At 48.7% G+C, this 19,599-nt stretch overlaps 1 protein-coding gene across 8 annotated transcripts in view; it reads left to right on the top strand.

Moving 5' to 3' along the window:
* Positions 1-19,599, top strand: part of RAD9B (RAD9 checkpoint clamp component B) — a 583,995-nt gene that overhangs the window by 175,219 nt on the left and 389,177 nt on the right. The gene's annotated exons all lie outside the window — the stretch shown is intronic.

The raw sequence follows: 19,599 nt of genomic DNA, 5'->3' as shown, positions 1-19,599 counted from the left end.
CTCGCAAACTATTGACCTGTTATTGACCAATTTACAATTGGGAATCATAGTGGCAGTTCTATTTTGAAGTTTTTCAAAAGAAAAAACCTTTTTTATAAAGCAGTCCTGTTTCCTTTAACCCGTTCCATGCGTCACAGAGGGCATGTGCGGAGGACGGCCGCGAGCCGTCCGAACCCCGCCCACTCTTTATTTCTCCCGCACCGCATTCGTGCCATGGTCAACGGGTTAAGAAACTTGGGGTGCTTCAAAAACCTCATTTTGAAATAGTTTTACAGCAATAATGGTCTGCTGTCCTTTGTTGGCTCCATCCATGTGAAGGAAGCTGATTTGAGGGAGTTACAACAATTTGCCACCTGCCTAATTAATAGCTGATTGGAGAGTGTCACAATTTGCCACTTGCCTAATTGATATTAATAAGGGGGTGTTCTGTGACACACTCTGATTTGTTATTTTGCAAACAGACCCATTAGTACGTAGAACAGTTTTCAAAATTAGAAACTGGTCGCCAAAAGTCAGGTTGCAAATTGTGACTACTTTTTGCGACCAGTTCTTTTGTTCTGTCCCATGTGGCTTCCTTTTCTCCTCATTGGCACCTTATCATTTTTGTGGTATTTGCTGGAGGAGTTTGTCATAAGAACTGCCTATGCATTAAACACAGGTTTACCTTGCTTGCTTCAAAATAAGTATTCATTTTCTGTTGGATTCCACATCATTCTCTCAGACCTCAGAGTAAGGATACAAATAACTGATCAGCTGCTCCACCTTGCCACTTTAACTTTGTTCTGGAGGTTTGCCTTATTTCCCCTTTTTTGGTGGCACAGACTGGGGGGCCTTTTATCACAAGGGTTTCTCAATCTGCCAATGCAATGCTTCGTAGTAATAACACCCATAGTGTACCCTAAGATTTAACGAAGCTTTGGTTGGTGGCAGCACTGTCTAGTTTTGAGGTATTGTAATTGCACACAGTATGCTTCCTCTTTGCCCCGCCCCTTGTATATGAAGCCCAGCAGCCTGGGGCAAATTTTGTCACTTATGTTTTTGGGTGGGGTTTTGTCTGATTTAAAAAAATCATGAACATAGAATGCATAGGGTTTGCAATAATAATAGCAAACATTGGATCATCTGTGGGTGGAAGACTGATTGAGATGATCTTGGGGCACCTTGCATTATGATTATTCTTAGATGTTCATGAACATCTTTTTAGTGTAAAATAGAGTGCAGGATCCAGGATGGGTGCTGCACATAGAAAAAAACAATGTCAACCATCCCTCACTTGTACTCCCTCTCCTTTGTATTCGGGTCCAGTCTCAGAAGGATCCTTCCAGCAGAGTTCCTGGAGATTGTGCTAGGCTGGACAGTGCATTCTGGGAGGTACACTAGAAAATGTTGACTCTTTTAGCCATGTTTTATTTTAGTTTTAAAATAGACAATTTAAACAGAGATTTCTAGGTATCCAGTGCATAAACGGAGATATTCTACTACTTATGGATGTCAGAGCTCCCATTCCTTTGGATTTCGGCTCATACAAAACCTTTAAGGTCAGTTACTTCAGGCAACGTGCAAAGATTTCACGCTGGAAGCAAAAAGCTTCAAACCATGTTATGCATGTCAAAAGAAGATATCAGTCAAGGATCTGAACGACGTCAGATAGTTTTGATCATCTGGGAGAACCAAGCGGGCAGGGTGTCTATCCTACTCTCGAAGCATTTTAGGGGGTCGGTGGTGGGTCCAGTTGCAGAAATCAAGGGGTGCCTCCTAGTGCTGCGGTTCGATATTGGGTCCACTCCCATAACTATTGCCTCTATCTACTCCCCCAATGAGCACCAAGAGAAATTCCTGCTAGACACACTGGCGGAGATGCTTCACACACCCGACTCCATGGTGGTGGTGGGTGGCGATCTTAATCTAGTCATGGACGCTGGGTGGAACTGTTCTGGCCTGAGGTCTGGAGATGCGGGAGCCTTGTCAGCAACCGGGGGTGAATGAGTGAGCAATGGGGGGATTGTGGATGCCTGGCGGGGCTTAGATCCAGATTTTTCTCACTATTCAGAGGCCCACAAGACCTACGCTCGACTGGACCACTTCCTCGTCAAACAAACCGCCTGGGATTGTACTGTAGCCTGTACCATTGAGGCACGCTCTCTCTCGGACCACAGGCTCATTACCTTGACCTTGCGCCTCCCACTCATGCAGACACTTTCTCTGCAGTGACGCCTGAGGGACTCGCTGCGTCATTCACCGGCGGTGGTAGACGAGATCCGCCGTTGCCTGGCTGACTACCTGGCGCTTAATGATGTTGGCAATACACCACTGTCCTCGGTCTGGGAGGCACTTAAACTGGTAGTGAGGGGGGGCTTCATTGCTAAAATGGCTTATGAAAACAAGATGTAAATTAATCAAAAAGAGACTAGCTCATGTTTATATTAGGTTACAAAAAATAAGAAAAGACTCAAGTATGTTTCGTCATCGGTTGGGAACACCTGGTGAGTGTGTTCATAAAGCCCTCACCCACCAACCTAGTTGGTGGCATGCTTCATCATCTGGCCCACCCAGTGACACCTAGCGTGCCCCGGGTGTGCTTCGACGCCTGATTACAGCGGAGCTGGTATGTTGCTGAGTGTGCAGTGAAGATAGTAAAGAAAGTGATGTTTAAAACGGCTTGGCGGGGGTCCCAGTACCCGAGGGTAGGATTAAACTTTAATACCTGGGCCTCCGTCAGCGGTTAAAAAATAAGGCTGGAGGATGTTAGAGGCGAGTTACGACCTCCCACATCCAATGGGTCAACATGTTTCAGCCAGTGCCTTATGTCTATGCTGGCTTTCTTCAGGACCTAAAATAAAAGGGTGAGTGTAAGTAAACTAGTGGGTGTGTGCTACAGACTATGTGTCTACACGCCCTAAAGTGTTTATCTATGTGTGAGAGGGGGGATTCCCTTCTCAAGACCACGCTAGTTTTTGCTCAGTCTGACCTCACCGGTATGCGAAGGAGGCACTACAGGTCCAAAGAAGGCTCGGTCCAGTAAAGCTGGTCAAGCCCTTGCCACCTCCCAACCATGAGGTCAGACTGAGCAAAAACTAGCGTGGTCTTGAGAAGGGAATCCCCCCTCCCACACATAGATAAACACTTTAGGGCGTGTAGACACATAGTCTGTATCACACACCCACTAGTTTACTTACACTCATCCTTTTATTTTAGGTCCTGAAGAAAGCCAGCATAGACATAAGGCACTGGCTGAAACATGTTGACCCATTGGATGTGGGAGGTCGTAACTCGCCTCTAACATCCTCCAGCCTTATTTTTTAACCGCTGACGGAGGCCCAGGTATTAAAGTTTAATCCTACCCTCGGGTACTGGGACCCCCGCCAAGCCGTTTTAAACATCACTTTCTTTACTATCTTCACTGCACACTCAGCAACATACCAGCTCCGCTGTAATCAGGCGTCGAAGCACACCCGGGGCACGCTAGGTGTCACTGGGTGGGCCCGATGATGAAGCATGCCACCAACTAGGTTGGTGGGTGAGGGCTTTATGAACACACTCACCAGGTGTTCCCAACCGATGACGAAACATACTTGAGTCTTTTCTTATTTTTTGTAACCTAATATAAACATGAGCTAGTCTCTTTTTGATTAATTTACATATTACCCCGGGGATAAGGACTAGCTATCTGGTCCTCTCTCTCTCTCTTGATTTCGCATTATGAAAACAAGACTCAGCAGTCCAAGCGTGCGGAACTAGAGGCTAAGGTACGGGAGCTGGAAACCATTCACAAGCGTACTGGGGCCCCCAGAATTTGGCGCCAGTTAGAGAAGGAGCGCCTCCAACTAAACTTTTTAGATCTTGATAGAGCTAAGCATGCCGTGATCCGGCTGAAGCAAAAAATACTATGTAGGCTATAATAGAGGTGGTCGCATGTTAGCCCACTGTCTCCATGGTCAACGGGCAGCACAGGCTATTAAAGCGATCTGAGATGACAACGTGTCCTCGGTTACGGAAGATGATGGGATAGTGGCGGCATTCTGATCGTTCTATGAATCCCTTTATTCTGCTGCCTCCCCTAACTTGGTAGACCCCAGTGAGTACCTCCAAGGAGCGGCAATCACCCCTCTCCCGCCCAGTGAGGCGGAGGGGTGGAGGCTCCCATTTGTATTGAGGCGGTGATGTCTGCCATCGCCCATCTGAAGCCTCTGAAGGCGCAGGGTCCGGACAGCTTTAGTGCCCTTTTTTACAAGACCTTCTGTGTTGAACTGGCCCCACTGCTTACTCGCCTATTCAACTTCTTTACGGAGACGGGATCCCTTACGGCCTCTATGCTACAGGCGACTATCTCGGTCATCCCTAAACCGGGGAAAGACCTGGAACTTTGCAGCTCCTACCATCCGATTTCTCTGCTGAATATTATGTTATGTTATTGGAGATTTGTAACGCGCACGGCTACTCAAAACAGTGTCCCGGCGCAACCCAGCAAAAAGAAACAGAGAACTGGGAGGAAGACCAAGCTTAATTAAATAGGAAAGTTTTAAGTTTTTTCCTGAACTGAGAGGGGTTTTGAAGACTACGGAGCTCCGGGGGGAGGGAGTTCCATAACCTAGCCGCCAGATAAGATAGTGAGCCGCCACCTCTTCTTTGCAAACAAATTTTGGGTACCACGGCCAAACAAGAGTTTGAGGAACGCAGATCTCTGCCCGGGACATAAAACGAAAAACGTTTCCTCAGATACATTGTGCCGTATACATAAATTGCTGCATGGACCGTCACTAAAGCCTTAAACAAGACCCTAGCTTTTAACGGAAGACAGTACAAATCACAGAGATGTTGCCTCACGCTAGTATGTTTGGGAAGGTCCAGCAGCAACCGAACAGCGGCATCCTACCCCACTTGCTATTTATCCGTTAGGTAGCCAGGGAGACCCACATATAAAGCATTAGCATAATCAAGACGGGAGGTGACCAAGGCCCTAATTACTGTTTCTTTGGTGGAGAGAGGCAACAGGGTCAGACATTTTCTAAGCATCTTCAAAATGCCGAAACATGTACATGTCAGTTTGCTAATTTGATTACTGAAACTAAGTTTTTCGTCAAACCAGATTCCCAGGTTCTTCACAGGGAGACCCGAAGGGGATGGACGCGGGGCATCCGCGGGCCAACAGTCATGAAAATACAGAGGAGAAGTCCCCAAAAAACAGTATCTCTGTTTTATCTTCATTGCATTTCAGCTGGGCCGCAGTAAACCAGTTGAACACCGCAGACAGACAGGTTCTAACGTGATCTGTACTAGACTCGTGCTTTTTCCAAGTGAATAAAAGCTGGGTATCATCAGCGATTGCTACTACTTTAGCGCAGAGGTCCTCAGCTAGCTGGATAAGAGGGGTCATGTAATGATTAAATAGCAGCGGACTCAGTGTGGATCCTTGAGGGACCCCTGTTTGAACAACTTAGTGGTAGATGTAAAATGGGGATTCCACACTTGCTGGGTTCTACCGTCAAGGAATGACTTTAGCCATTTCCATGCAGCCCCAATGATACCAAGTCTCTGCAATCGGGCCAGGAGGAGAGCATGGGGAACAGTATCAAAGGCGGCAGATAGGTCCAATAGGACCAAAACTGCCCTGCCCCCAGCATCTAGCGACTCCTGGATGGCCTCTGAGATTTCCACCAAGGCAGACTCCGTGCTATAAGAGGCGTGGAAGCCCAATTGAGAAGGATGCAACAAGCCATGTTGTTCAATATAGGAAGTGAGTTGTTTGTTCACCAGTTTCTCACAAACTTTGGCCACGCACGGCAGCAAAGAGATAGGCCGGTAGCTGGAGGGAATGTGGAGATCTAGCGTCGGCTTTTTTATAAGGGGGACCAGCATGGCTTGCTTCCATGCGGGCGGGAACGAAGCCGACTCTAAAGTTGTGTTAATCAGCTGGTTCACCAGAGGATTAATTACTTGAGCTGTGCGAGCCATGATTATTGCGGGACATGATCAAGCGGTGAACCAGACTTTAAGAAAGTCAAGGCAGCTAGAGACTCCTCGAGGGATATGCTATAAAAGGTGGAGAAAGTAGTTTCAACATCACAAGCGGAATAAAAATCCTCAAGGGACTGCATAGTCTGGGCTGCTGGAGTATCAAAGAGCAGTTGAAGTGATCTGACCTTAGTCATAAAAAAGTCAGAAAGCTCTTCGCACCAGATAAAGGAAGGAGTATGTGCATTGTTTAAAGCTTTAGGAGAAACATAACTTTTTACGATGTTAAATAATGCCTTGGCATTATTGCCTGACATGGTGATACGGTCCGAATAATAACAGCGTGTCGCTGCAGTGATCGCCGCATAATACATTTTTTGGGCTTTTTTTAATTCCATCCTATCGAATGGATTGTATTTCTGCCTCCATCTTCTTTCCAGCCTTTTGCACTGCTGTTTCTGGGATTTAAGCAAAGGCGTAAACCAGGGTTTGGACAGTGGCATATTAGGGCGATGAGGACGGATCGGAGTTGAAAGATCACAAACCACCTTCTTGATCCAATTATTGAACTGCCCCAAAGCCAGGTCCAAATCCTCCGGAAGATGCGGTAGACAATCGGCTAGCGCGGTGCACAGAGCTACAGAATCAATCTTGTGGAGGGCCCTGTGGATAGCAGCACAGCCAGACATAGACGAGGAGGGACCTTTGTCAATGTTCCAGGAGAAGGAAATTAAATAGTGGTCCCACCAGGTGACGGGCAACAGAGGATTCACCAACAGAGGCAGGCTGGGGCATACAACGTCAAGCGTATGACCACCACTATGAGTTGGAGAGGAGACATATTGAACAAGTTCAGCAGACTGCAACAAGGCTAAAAAATTGCGTGTATCCATCCCATCAGGGTTGTCCATGTGGATAATACAATCCTTGAGGAGCAAAAAATGGGAGTAACGGAGAGCTCTAGGTAAGATCCAGGAGTCCAACACCTTAGGGAAAGGGCCTGACGTACCAGGAGGGCGGTACAGCACAATCCCGCCCAAGCAATATTAGGGGGAATTTTTTATACAAAAGTCCAGAGCTTCCACTTCCGGAGAGTCTGTAAGTTCAGAGAAAAGACACTCCCATTCCTCTTTGACCACAACTGACGCAAAGCTATTCTCCAGCATCCTGGCCCATCGGCTGAACCCTCTCATGCCTGGTTTGATAGACCCGGACCAGTCTGGCTTCATCCCGGGTCGGCAATGCGGGGATAATACTAAACGGATATGTCACTTGATTGACAAGGTACACCGCTCTAAGGAAGAGGCGCTTCTCCTGGCAGTCGATGCAGAGAAGGCCTTCGACCGCGTGCATTGGCCTTTTCTCTTTGCCACTCTCGAACACTTTGGATTAGGGGTTTGGTCCCATAGATGGGTGGCAAGCATATATAGCTCTCCTTCAGCAGCTGCACGGGCTAATAGCCTGCTCTACAATGCTTTTCCAGTGGGGAGAGGGACCAGGTAGGGCTGCCCTCTCTCCCCCTTGCTTTTTGCCTTGTATATGGAGCCTTTCGCTCAACCACTCCGAGACAACCCGTTAGCACACGGTTTTCCGTTCAGGGCAGACCTTCACCACATCAGTCTTTACGCATATGACATCATTACCTCCTTGCTTCACTGCCAGCGATAGTGGATGATCTGCAAGCTTTTAGCCAGGTATCGGGCTTTAAATTAAACATGCAAAAGTCGCAGGTGCTCAATCTTACCGCTGCTCCGGCGACAATTGACACCTTACAGACTCGCTTTGCTTTTGACTGAGTGTTGGAAGGTATCACATATCTCGGGCTGGTTCTTTATGAAAGCCTGGCTAAAGCTACGGAGGTGAAGTACACAACCCTCCTCTCGCGCATCCGCAAAGACCTGACTCACTGGCGACGCTTACCCTTTGACGTGGATCAGGAGACTGGCTGCCGTTAAGATGAATGTACTTCCTCGAGCCCTCTATCTTTTTCAAATGCTTCCCTTGCATCCCCCGAAGCACATGCTCCAACTCATACAAGCCAAGATTGACAGCTTCATCCAGGGCCCGCTCTCTTCCAGTCTAGGGAAGTCCCTGCTGCAGCGCCCTAAAAAGGTGGGCGGCCTCGCTCTGCCCAACATCGCTCGCTATTGTCAGGACTCATTGTTGCGATACCTTGTAGAGTAGAACCGTCCCATGACGGAGAAGTATTGGGTCTTCATGAATCAGACGGTAGCAGGCCACATATCTGGAGGGAGGCTTGGCTGTCGCGGTCCACCCGTGCCTGGGGACTATACTCTTCACTGGTTAACGGCCCTACTATGATCAATCAATCAATCAATCATAACATTTGTATTGCGCGCTACTCACCCGGAAGGGTCTCAAGGCGCTTGGGGGAGGGTTCCGCTACTGCTCGAACAGCCAGGTCTTGAGTTGTTTCCTGAAGGCGAGATGGTCCTGTGTCAGCCGGAGGTGGATGGGGAGGGAGTTCCATGTCTTGGCTGCCAGGTAGGAGAAGGATCTTCCTCCGGGGGTGGCTCTTCGCATGCGTGGTACGGCGCGAGGGCGAGGCTCGTAGAACGTAGCTGGCGGGTGGCCGTGTAGAAGGTTAGGCGGTCGTTGAGGTACTTGGGGCCCAGGTCGTGGAGAGACTTGTGTGCGTGGGTAAGGAGCCTGAACGTGATCCTTTTGCTGACGGGGAGCCAGTGCAGGTCCCTCAGATGGCCGGAGATGTGGCTGCGTCGGGGGATGTCCAAGATGAGTCGGGCGGAGGCGTTCTGTATGCGCTGGAGTCTTTTCTGTAGTTTGGCTGTGGTTCCCGCGTAGAGGGTGTTCCCATAGTCCAGTCGGCTGGTTACGAGTGCCTGGGTGACCGTCTTCCTGGTTTCGGTCGGGATCCATCGGAAGATCTTTCGGAGCATACGCAGGGTGTTGAAGCACGATGAGGAGACGGCGTTGACTTTTCTGGTCATCGAGAGGGAAGAGTCCAGGATGAAGCCCAGGTTGCGTGCGTGGTCTGTTGGCTTGGGAGCGGTGCCCAGGGCGGGAGGCCACCAGGAGTCGTCCCAGGCGGAGGGCGATGGTCCCAGGATGAGGACTTCCGTCTTGTCTGAGTTCAGTTTCAGGTGGCTGTTCATCATCCACTCGGCGACGTCTTTCATCCCTTCATGTAGGCTCGTTCTGGCGGTGGCGGGGTCTCTGGTGAGGGAGAGGATCAGTTGGGTGTCGTCGGCGTAGGAGATGATGTTGAGGTTGTGTTGGCGTGCGATGGCTGCAAGAGGTCTCATGTAGACGTTGAAGAGGGTGGGGCTGAGTGATGATCCTTGCGGTACGCCGCAGATGACTTCGGTGGCCTCGGATCGGAACGGGGGGAGGCGGACTCTTTGTGTTCTTCCGGCGAGGAACGAGATGATCCACTCCAGTGCCTTTTCTTGGATACCGATGTTGCTGAGGCGTTGAACTAGGGTGCGGTGGCAGACGGTGTCGAACGCTGCAGAGAGGTCCAGGAGGATGAGGGCCACTGTTTCCCCGTTGTCAAGCAGGGCTCGGATGTCGTCGGTGGCTGCGATGAGGGCGGTCTCGGTGCTGTGGTTGGCTCGGAAGCCGGACTGCGAGGGGTCGAGGGATCCGTTCGTCTCGAGGAAGGCTGCAAGCTGTCTGTTGACGGTCTTCTCGATGACTTTGGCAGGAAAAGGGAGGAGCGAGATGGGGCGGAAGTTCTTGAGGTCGGTGGGGTCCGCTGTTGGTTTCTTCAGTAGGACGTTGAGCTCGGCATGCTTCCAGCTCTCCGGGAAGGTGGCGGTGTTGAAGGAGGAGTTGATGACGTCCCGGAGTTGGGGTGCGATGATGGAGTCGGCCTTGTTGAAGACGTGGTGGGGGCAGGGGTCGGTTGGAGATCCGGAGTGGATGGTGTTCATCGTGCGGGCTGTGTCTTCGGTGGTCACCGTGGTCCAGGTGCGGAGGGTGGCGGTGGGGGGCGTTGGTTTGACGGTTGGGTGCGTGGATGGTGCGCCGAAGCTGTTGTGGATGTCAGCGATCTTGCGGTGGAAGTACGTGGCGAGAGAGTCGCAGAGATCTTGTGAAGGAGTGATGTTGTTGTTGCCGGTGCTGGGGTTGGAGAACTCCTTGACGATGCTGAAGAGTTCCTTGCTGTCGTGGGCGTTGTTGTCCAGTCGTTACTTCAGTGATTTCTTGTTGGTGGTGCGGATGAGCTGGTGGTGCTTGCGGGTGGCGTCTTTGAGGGCGGTCATGTTGTCTGTGGTCTGGTCGAGGAGCCAGGCTTTCTCCAGGCTTTCTCCAGGCTTTCTCGAGGGTGCGGCAGTTCTTCTTGGAGTCCTTGAGTTCGTCGGTGAACCAGGAGGCTTTCTTGCTTCTGGGTCTGCTGGGAGGGTTCTTTAGTGGCGCGAGGTCGTCGGCGCAGGCGGTCAGCCACTGCATGAGGTTGCGTGCTGCTTCATTGGGATTCGTTGTGCTGGCGGGTGGATTCTGGCTGAGGGAGGTGGTGAGCTGCTCGGCGGTGATCTTGCTCCAGCTCCTGCGAGGAACCTGTTGCGGGTGGCGGTGAGTCGTGGTTCTTCTGAAGCTGAAGTGGACGCAGCTTTGGTCGGTCCAGTGAAGTCCGGTGGAGTGGCTGAAGGTGATGTGCTTGCTGGATGAGAAGACGGGTTCAAGCGTGTGGCCGGCGTAGTGGGTGGGGGTGTTGACCAGTTGCTTGAGTCCGAGGTTGGCGAGGTTGTCCAGCAGGGCGGCAGTGTTGCGGTCCTTGTTGTTCTCCAGGTGGAAGTTGAGGTCCCCTAGGAGGATGTAGTCAGCGGAGCAAAGGGCGTGCGGGCTGACGAAGTCCGTGATGTCTTCGTTGAATTGTGTACGTGGTCCCGGGGGTCTGTAGACGAGGGTGCCTCTGAGGGTCGTCTTTGGGTCGGTGTGTATCTGGAAGTGGAGATACTCGGCGGCGGCGAAGGTGTCGTTGGAGTCGGTCGTGATGTGGATGGTGTTCTTGTGTACGATGGCGATGCCTCCTCCAGTCTGGTTGACGCGGTCTCTCCGGATGATCTTGTATCCATCTGGGATGGCGATGGCGATGTCGGGTGCTGAGGAGGCGTTCATCCAGGTTTCTGTGAGGAAGGCGACGTCTGGTGAGGTTGTGTCGAGCAGGTTCCAAAGTTCGATGGCGTGTCTGTGGATGGAGCGGGTGTTGAGCAGGATGCACTTGAGGTGGCTGTTGTTGGTGCTCTGCTTGGTAGCTGTGGTGCTGGTCCGGAGGCAGGTGAACTTGCAGGCTTGACAGGTGAAGGGTCCGTGGGTGCGTCTCGGGGTTGCTCGGTGGCAGGCTCTTGGTCGGTCGGGTTTGAGTGCGATGAGGGTGGCGGCGTCGTAGGTCCGTCGGGGGCCAGGGGTCCTGGCGCTGGGTGCGGTCCAGGCGCGGACGGGTGCAGACGGGCTTGCCTTTGGCGCGCCTTCGGCGCACAATCGGCGCGCCCGCTGCGCGTCAACGCTGCGCATGGGAGAGGGCATCATAAGTGAGGAGCCGGTAGGGCGGGTCAGCTGGGTGGCGGGAGCGGGGCGGCGAATGGGCGGCGGGGGGCGGGGCCGCAGGGAAGCAGCGGCGGGAAGCAGGATCGAGCGGCCGGCTCAGCGGTGGCTGGGTCGCTCAAAAAATGGCAGTCAGCGGGAGCAGGAGGGGCGACCAGGCCTAGGAAAGGCGCAGTGGTCACTCCAGAAGGCTGTCCGCGGTCCCCTTAAGTAAGGAGCCGGGAGGGCGGGTCAGCTGGGTGGCGGGAGCGGGGCGGGGAATGGGGGGTGGGGGGCGGGGCCGCAGGGAGGCAGCGGCGGGAAGCAGGATCGAGCGGCCGGCTCAGCCGTGGCTGGGTTGCTCAAAAAATGGCAGTCTGCGTCAGCGGGAGCAGGAGGGGGCGTCCAGGCCTAGGAAAGGCGCAGTGGTCACTCTAGAAGGCTGTCCGTGGTCCCCTTAAGTAAGGAGCCGGGAGGGCAGGTCAGCTGGGTGGCGGGAGCGGGGCGGCGAATGGGCGGCGGGGGGCGGGGCCGCAGGGAGGCAGCGGCGGGAAGCAGGATCGAGCGGCCGGCTCAGCCGTGGCTGGGTTGCTCAAAAAATGGCAGTCGGCGTCAGCGGGAGCAGGAGGGGGCGACCAGGCCTAGGAAAGGCTTGCTTGGGACAGGGTTTCCGCAAGGGCTAATCTTACCACCTTCCCTTCTCCGATGACCTCGATCTTCTCGAACCCTGATTTTCCACCTGGGATGGAGAGGGGGGTTGGTCAGCGCTGACTGGAGGGTGGGTGTAAGAGCCTGGGACATCTGTTTGACATGCAGAGCCTCATTCCTTTTAAGCAGCTCCAGGAGGATTATAACCTTGCTCATTCGGATCTCTTCTTACATACACAAATGATGCACTGGTCATCTGGCACCACAACACGACCTTTGGCCATTAGGCCGATGCGATCGTTTGAGAAGTGTCTACTTTACAAAAAAGATGATCGCAAACTCATCTCTGAAATATACGCGTTCCTCTTCCAGAGCACTGATAAGACTCGCTCTACAGGCCAGAAGCGGTGGGAGACGGAGCTGGGGCGCACATATCAGACAAGGAATGAGAGGATGTTTTTTTAGAGCCCACCATACTGCACACTCCTTGGGACATGCTGAAACTGCATTTAAAATAGTATACTACTGGTGTCACACCCCGGCCTGTCAGGATTGCACTCCACAGGATCCGCATGCAGCAACAATGCTCCACCTCCGGACCCTCCGAACACCCTGAAGTATAAACACAGGGTGTTCAGACGATACGGTGAGGGAAAAACCCCAAAAAGGGGAAAAAACCCAAAAGAATAAAGGGAAGAAGGAAGGGGCAGCAGGGAAAAAGAAACTGTAAGACAAAAATACAAAGGTTAATACAATTCTTAACCCTACACTCATTTAATTCTCGCTAGTTCACAACCTGTTAGATTCACCTGTAGTAAATGCGCACAGACACCATACTGCTGTTTCTTCTGACTTCCTTCTATCCTGCATAACACAAGAGAACGTATGAAAAATAGGGCATGATACACCATCTGCCTAAAACATTAGTTCTCGCTAGTAACATACCCCATCGCCACGGCTCAGTAAGCTCTGGAGAATAGTTCCATAATAATAAATAATTGCACCGAGAAATATGCGGCACGCTCGTGCCAAAGAATGAAAGGGAGTTCCTCTTTATGGTAACATAAATCCTCCTTCGCTACGATAGCGCAAATGTCTCCTTTACGCTGTGCATACACAAGGTTTAAACCAAATACGGCATGGCGTAGTTCCCTCACTACTGCCATCCGCTTTGGTAATTAGATTCCAAATCCTGGCTGAGCAAAAACAACGTCACTGATTTGTGACGGTAGTGCGGAGGTCCTCATCCCCCCCTGCACTCCGCCACCTGCTAAGTCAACGCAGAAAGTATTTAATACACACCTCTGTTAGCTATCACAGAGCGTGTGCATCCAAAAGCAGCAACAAAGAAATGAAAGTGTCCTCGCAGCCCCGAGGCAAGACAAAAACACAGAGCGAGCTCCGCTCCAAAGTTTGATAGGACAATTAAATAAACAAAGGCGCTAGCCAGCGCGTTTCACTATAACGGGCACAGCCTCAAATCCACAAACGAAAGGAACAGCGAAAGAACCACAGGAAGATCCGGACACCGAGGAGCAGCCACTTCCTCCGTCAAACAGGAATCACGAGCCTCGATCGCCTGGCTCCGCCCAGTGATATCCTGCAACACCGCCGGGGATTCTGGGAATGGTAGTTGTAAGCCCTAGGTACTGGGAACTGTAGTTTGTTCGGCAGGCGCGCTGACCTACAACCTGACAGTACGCCCTCCTCCCAAGCGCCTCCTAGGGCCAGGCTTCGCAGGAAACCTATTGTGGAAAGAACGTACTGCACCAGGAGCATTGATGTGTTGCACCGGCTCCCACGAATCCTCCTCGGAACCGTACCCCTTCCAGGAGACCAGATACCAAAGCACCCCTCGACGGAATTTGGAGTCACGGATAGACCTCACCTCGTACTCCAGATTTCCATCACATGCAATGGCAGGGGGCGCCGCTCTGCGCGAAGTAAGGGCTCTCTTCAACAACTGCACATGAAACACAGGATGGATTCTCAACGCAGTAGGCAACTTCAATTTGTACGCTACAGGGTTGATTTGCCTCACTACATGGTAGGGCCCAATGAAATGCGGATGGAATTGTAGTGTAGTTCCTATTATCCCAATAGGCTCTGCGCATTGGAATAATACCTTCAATAGTATAGGCCTAGACCAGACGTTAACTAGGTCTTCTATTGTCGATATTAGACTTAAAGTTTTGGGTTTGCCAGCTAGCTCAGAGTTCACTAGAAACTTTCTCGAATAGGCAAGGAGGAGTTGAACCTCCCTGGATAGACAAGAAGGGATTTAGTTTCTGACAACCATAGAACATGACAACTTTGCTCTCCCCTAATCAAGAGTGTATCTCTAGAGTCGTGTGAAAACAAAAGACAACTTATTTTACTCAGTCAGTACGTGCATTCTTAGTCTCACCAGATTGTAGAGAAAAGGAAGAGACGGGCGTGTTCAATAAAAGATGTTATTTATTGATCAGTCTCTTTTCTCGTACAAGAGAAATGGATCGATATTATCGCAATACTTATGGTTAAGTAAAGTGCATACAATAAAAGCAGAAGTATAAAATAATACTGTAAAAACATTTATATGGTTTCTAAGCCATATGTAGGTTTAAAATGGATAAAATAGATATATACATATACATTTGACTAATCGTACTCAACTGGTGTTTCTAACTACGCCTACCCCGGTGTACCTGACCTAAGCCTAATACGTGGGCGGGAATAGAAAGTAGCAGTTTAAGTTAAGTTTGTTTTGCCAAGTGACTGACTCAAGAATTCTCTGCGAGGGGTTATTCAGTTCTGTACCTGGAATTTAGGATGAATGAGGGATGGTATCTCTCGTCTCTGGTCTCGATATTCCAGGCTGCCTGTGAGGGCTACCCGGAAGCGCCGGAGCTGGATTTCTCGGCAGGAGAAAGCAGCGTCTCGTTCTCAGCGCGTCAGGAAGGCGGGGCTGCGCCAGCGGGGTCTGCTCTGCTCTGGGCTTCGGCAAGTCTGGCTGCTCCGATCTCGTCACCACCGTGTGTGTTTGCTTAAGGCAATACCGGTAATATTTATACCTGTAAGGTGCCGAGATTGACGTAAGGATGGACATAGATACGTCAATAAGGATGTCATACGACTTGGTCGTTAGCACATTCTTTTGCTGAAGTTCTCGATGAAATCAAAACAATGGCCGCAGGGTTTTTCCCGGGGTGTCATAGGTTTGATTTGTTTTGAGAACTCCGTATGCCTTATCAGGGGCTGGAGGAATATCGCTTGTCTAATTAGATGGCAAGCGTTATGACATAATCAGATAACACGTTCCTGTGCCGTGGTGTGGCTTAATCAGATAACGGTTTCTGCATCATGGGATGGCTGCTAGTTAACTTGTTAACCAGAACAGGGTTAGGAATAGGGGGATCGATACAGAACCTATAGGAATACATCACACCCACTCCACGCTAACTATGGCCATGTTTACGAATCTAGGCATAGTAAAACATACTGTAGAGTATCGTGTATACCTTACCACCTCAAAATACATATTATGCATTTCGAATTGATCTAATATACGAAAAAAATAGTCACATGTATTATATGCACTCAAGCTGTAGAATAATGCCAAAGTAATCAAGCATATGTATACATTATTACTAATCGAATATGAGATTTACACATGAAATGGCTCTTAATACAGAAGAAAAAGTTCGAGACCATTCCATCACAGAATAAAATAATTATGAACATACCAGCGGGCAGCTAATGTCTATAAAGTATCTAAAAATAGAAATTTTAGTTCTCTAAGAATAGTTCTTACTTTAAGCAGAAGATAAGTGTCCCGAAAAAATCGTAAAAATATATTGGGGCTAATGAAAAAATTGCTGTCCGTGAACTGGAGGGAAAATTGTTCATGGTATTCTGTTATTAAAGTTGAAGGCCAAATTCAGGTAACACCGTGTGCTAGCTTGCTCAAAAGTCTCTATTTCTGCTCTGGAGAGAACATCATATCATTTAGACTGTCGAAAAAGCTGTCAACAGCTTCCTGTGAGAGTTCCACTAACTCGGAAAAGGATGTAACCATGCATTCATGCGCATGATTGTCTCCATTGACGTTTTGATTAATATTGCTGACAGAAGGTCGTACCTGATCGATGCTGCTTTCATCTTGAACTTCACTACCCCTTAATCGTAGCGGTGAAGTCTCCACGAATGCCGTCATCAGGATTGGCAGCCGTTGAGGGCAGCACAAAGCATGAGCCTTTATTGGGCTCAACAATGTTTCTGCATCCATTGGCGCATCCGATTGTAGCGTCAGACAGGTGTCCAACACGCATTCTTCTCCGCACAGCATGCACCTTAATACAGGTAAAACACATCGATGCCACATTGGTCGAAATGAAAGAAACCAAGTCATGTTCAGGTCTCTAAGCCGGGTTAGTCCCAGGATTTTTGATATCCGGTCCCGGTATCCAATGGCTCGGATTGTTTCTTCCCTTGTCGCAGGTGTTTTGTCTGTGACACGGTTTGCCATAGCGAAATATAAGGACTAAGAATAGAATTCCTGCAATTAGTCCCAAAATGAGGGGGAGTCCGCCAAAAATCGAATGGACGAAGTCTGGAAAAATACCCAGTATGGCTTTGAATGGTGTTAATGCCATCGAAAATACTGTCTTAAATACTTTTGAGACTCCACTGGTATTAGAAATATTTAAGATTTCATTCAGGATTTCTGCGAAATGTATGGGGGAATTAGTTGATAACATTGAGTGAATCTCTGCAGTCGTCCTTGCGACTAGGAGATCATACGTGTCTTTTGATGACGTGAGCCTGGTTTGCGTCTGAAGAAGCACTGTTTTCATTCTGCTTAAAGTGTCTATTCGAATAGAAGTAATTTTCAAGTTGGGCCATGCCCTTGCCTCCCTGTCTGGAAAGGAGCTGGGGAACAATAAGCGTCCACAGCACTTGACCTTCGCAGTCGTAGTTACGAGATAAGGAGTCCCGGGCATAAGACTACAGCATCTGCGGTCCACAATTAGAATGTAACTCCCATTATAGAGTCTTTGAAAAAACGGTTCTATCTCTGTTGCAGGTGTGCCTAGCTGGTGACATGAAAGGTTATTTGAGTTCCCTTCACAGGCTCCATGCAAACTAATTCCATTACACAGAAGTGTACCGCTTAGTGACATCGCACAATTATTGCCACTAAGAAACACTTTCTGTCCTTTATTACTGACACATGCATGTGAATAGGGCAAGTTCCATGTTGTCTTAATGTACCCTTTTCCCAATTTTTCGTACATGCCAGCCTGTATATATTTTTGGCAGTATTGAAACCTGAAGGTTGATATTGGAATATTAATTATCCCATGTATTATCCATTCACTGACAGGTCGTTCTGACATTGTCACTGGTAATCTCTCGAGTTTCTCAGTGCTCAGGATTGTATAATCAGCACCCTTTTGTGCCATACTGATTTGTTTATCAGTAACGTTAAAGATATTGAATAGTGACGTTGTGTTGATTAAACGCCAAGGCACATAGCCTGAACGCAGATTTTGTAACGTCCAGCCAAGCTGTACAATAGAACGCAATTGAGACTGACCGTGTTGTAACAACAGTAAGTCTTGCGATAAAATGTCGATTGCTGAAGACACAATGCTGTCCAAAGAAAAAATTCTGGAGGACAGAGTCATTAACCCATTGTCCACTACAGAAAGTGATTTTTCCAAATTAATACGGTCAATTTCCCGTATACTTTCTGCTCTCTCAATTTGAGTCACCTTCCAGGCCTCGTTGTAAGCTGCATATACAGAGGCTGCTATGAAACGTTTCTGACGCTGTTTGCGCGGTCCCATAATGAAATCACGCAAGTCAGCACCATCAGTAAGTAAAGTTAGGTGTTGCTTAATTTCTGTCAGTGTGGAAGTTTGTAGCCATTGAAGGCATAATTTGCCCACACTGTAGGTGGTTATTATCCCTGGGTGTTGTCTTTGGGAATATCTAGGGTCTGGCCTGGTCAATGTGAACCCCTGTGTTTTGTTCAGGAATCTATCTTGACAGTTATTAGTATCTGTGGGCCAGATCAACCATTGTTTCCAATCAGGATGTGTTCTGTTTTGGTTTAATACATAGTTTACGTCTATCTCTTCATCTGTAGAGCTATTGCTGTCCATTGTTGGCTTTGGAATAGACGGTTTATTTAAGTCTTTGATTTTGGCTAAGCCAAGACAGGTGGTTTGTTGAACAGTGTCATTCAAAAATATAATTTGTTCTGGGATCATGCAGGCTCTAAACAATGATTCTATACCTTGTACTTGCCATTCTTTTGTACCCCAAACACTTTTTACTTCAACATTTTTGTCCCAATAATCGAAACCAAAAGTATTCATTTGTTCAAAAAATGAGTCTGAATATATCAATTTCGTGTTTGTTAGCATGATCTTTGTCCCTGTCTTATTTGACAATTTGAAATAAAATGTTTCAGCATTACTTGTGTTGAACCCTGAAAAGTATGAATATTTGTCGTAAAAGGTTCTTGAGCTTCCTTTTGGAGGGGTCGCACAATGTTCCCATTGATTATAATTTAAAACATTTCTAGGTTGTGCAGATTTATGTAGAAAATGGTTACCATAGTGGTTGTAACAGTACATACTATCATAATTAGTCGAACCCTGCAAATAATCATGTTTGGTAAATTTAGCAGACATCACTAAGTCAGACATCATATCATTTATGTTTTCAAAGTCCCAATCATCAGCAAATGAGCTTGGTTTTACAAAGTCACTTAACGAGATCTTAATTTGGTGTGGATAATTCAGGATTTCAACCGGACCATAAATTTCGTAGTCAGTATTGTCCCATGCTACCCCACCTGGTATAGGATTGGCTGTGAAGTTGACTGAAGAAAGTTCTCTTTTCTCGACGTGTGAAGATGTGTGTGGCTTGAGGATCAAGTTGATTTTCTGACTTGCTGTGTCCATTTTAGCATATTTTCCCTCAATGAAGCGTCCCAAAGTTAGTACCATGATGAGCCAAAGTATGAGGATAAATGCTCCAAAGCCCACCCAGAATTCAATCCATGGAGAAATTAGATATGTTTCTTTCAGTTGTTTCAAAAGTTCTGTAGCTTTATCTTTAAAGGTTTTTGATGATGGCTGTGTTTTTGATTCACTTAGGTCTTCAGCGGAATCATCGAAGTTTATGAAGTAGCCGGATGCAGTTCTGTCAATTGTTCCAATTGCTTCAGGATTACTGTTTCTTGCATATTCGTTTGTTACTTCATTGTAGGTTGGTGTGTCTCTACTAAATGTTTTTATTTGGGTTGTTAGAGGTCTGAGTTCCAATGCATTGTTGCATAGTCCTTGTTGTTGTTCTGTAGGCGTTTCGAATGTGATTAGCCTCTTAGTTTGGACCTCTGTATTTGTAGCAAACCTTGGTGTTCTGCTACTCATCGGGAGTCCACTTGGCCTACTGTTTGTTATCGGCCACATGATTGTGGTTTTACCAGGTCGATGG

This window comes from Lissotriton helveticus, chromosome 11, assembly GCF_964261635.1.
Source record: "Lissotriton helveticus chromosome 11, aLisHel1.1, whole genome shotgun sequence".
NCBI classification, from domain to species: Eukaryota; Metazoa; Chordata; class Amphibia; order Caudata; family Salamandridae; genus Lissotriton; species Lissotriton helveticus.
Note: the sequence above shows the minus strand (reverse complement) of the source record. Positions and strands in the feature narration are given on the sequence as shown.